Source organism: Crinia signifera, chromosome 6 (genome assembly GCF_055691185.1).
Source record: "Crinia signifera chromosome 6, ASM5569118v1, whole genome shotgun sequence".
Taxonomy (NCBI): domain Eukaryota; kingdom Metazoa; phylum Chordata; class Amphibia; order Anura; family Myobatrachidae; genus Crinia; species Crinia signifera.
In genome coordinates this window covers 207619878-207622148 of record NC_139222.1, presented here as the reverse complement: position 1 = coordinate 207622148, position 2271 = coordinate 207619878, and positions in this window count along the sequence as shown.

Here is a 2271-nt window from a genome sequence, read left to right as displayed (position 1 = left end):
TTCTTATGGGAAATTTGTGTACCTCGCCATTTGTGTATTCAATGCAAAAATGTAGAACGCTGCTTACTGGTTTTTTTTGGCTTGCCTCTCCGTTTTTGCTCTCTGCATTTTTTGGGGGGGATGAACTGAACTTATATAAAATATATATATATATATTTTTTTTTCTGGTGTCTGCAAGTGTATTTTTTTATTATTTGATGGATCTATATAATTGCTTTCTTTTAGAAGTGCCACATTAATATATTTTTATTTTTTGCGGTCATTCTCCCCCCCCATCCCATGATGCGTTTTTTTCTCACTGTATATTCTACCCATGATTCCCCTCTTCTTCCTCACTCCTTCGTTTGGAGATGCATTTTTCGGCAATATTTGAACACTGCCTACAAATGGAGTGAATAAATCTTTGTACGCAGCATTGGTCAATGGGGCGGCGAGCAGCTGACACGTTGAATAGGGTGAATAGGAGGCATGGCGAGGGGTAGAAAAAAAATGAAGAATGAGCGAACGAAAAAGAGAATGCTGTGCTCGCCAGAGCATTGAATACTGCTCTGTATGTTTAGTGATGAAAACAGTCACCTAATGCACCAAATTATCCCTTCACACAAGTGAGTAGCGTCGTCAGTTGTTAGATTTCGTCCACACAATACAGATCAATAAATTCCTATAAAAAGACAGACCGCACTGCTCGCTGTAGCCACGTCACACTGACCACGCTGACTTCAGTGGCTGCCATGCATTCCACATCCAGAGGGGAAGTACTGACCACGTGATTCTCCTATTGGTTTCTACAATAAGGGGCACTCTCCTGATCTCTGCAGTGAACCTCAGAGTTGTTGTAGAACAACAGTAACTGAATACTATCCCTGACAAAGTCCTTTCCTAACTGCAAATGGTGGACATATATCCAGCGCTGCAAATTACAGGCTACAATTGTGTTTTTTTTATTTTTTATAAAAAATAATAGTTTTTCAATCGATCTAAATACCTTGCCACCAAAGGTCAACATTGTCGCCATTCCAATCGCTGGAGGAAACTTATCGCTGTGTCAGTGTTTGTATGTGTCCCCATGTATGTGATGAACATTTCACTGTGAATCACACAATGATAATGTTTATGAATGCAGTGTTTGAAGGGCTCCTTACAGTGTCATAAAGAGTGGTTATGGAATGCGGGTTCCAAGCAGCATAAATGAGACTTTTAAATGATGGTGTTAAATGTTCATATGGAACAGCTGTGTTCCCCGTTTGCCCTTGGGGGAGTGAATGGAGCCAGCGTCATGGACAGAGCATAATATTAATATTTTAAATGCAGATCTGCATGTGTAGGCATTTGGGGACTGTGATAGAACTACCGCAGTCAGCAGCAAGCGTCAGATGAATTTTAATTTGTAAGAATTTTTTTTTTTTTGCACTTTTCCAATTATTTCATAACCTAAAGTACACATTAGTCCTGTCATGTTTTGTTGAGGGCTTCTAACTTGCATAATTTATTGGCAACTTGGTCTTTCTAATGCTTGTGTTGAACTACAAGTTCCAGAATACTGTGGCTAACAGATATTGCAAGGCAGGCTTTGATAGTGTTATAAAACCATATAAATCTGTGTAATAAGGTGGCACAGAGATGTGTGAGTCATTGCAATGCTGACAGCCCGTTCCAGCACATTTACAGAGATAAGAAGCAATCAATGAATCAGCTGTCGGATTACCTGGACGTGTCAGAGCGTGACCAGTAGATATTGGAAATGATAAAAGGGTTAATATTCAGATCACTTGTTATGGAGCTATGACAGTTGATGCAGGAGCCATGGCATAAGCCCTGAGTATTTAACACAGATCAATGAAATGTGTATTGTTGGCAGTTTTAGAAATGCTGTGATTTGTGAAATTGAGCAAAGTATGACAGAAGAAAGTTTTAAGTAGGTTTTTCTTTGTGAGGATACATTCTAGGCATTTTCCCATATCGGTTTTCCTTAGCTCGGGGAGACACATACTGTACATGCAGTATCTGTCTCTATAAAACTTGCCTTTTTGGGTCAATTGTCACACTTTAATAAGGAATACCAATTCTTTATCACTTACTAACAAGTCCAATTAGATCTGGTACTTGCCAGAACATCTTCATACACGTTGCCCTGGGCATCTTACTATCACAGAGCTGTCATAGGTTTAATATGAGGAATAATTCCCCACCACCCCTGAGCATCCCCTCCTCCCCTCCTTGGGATTTGAGCTGGCATGCACATCCCACTCCTCTATAAAAGTGAGCCACACT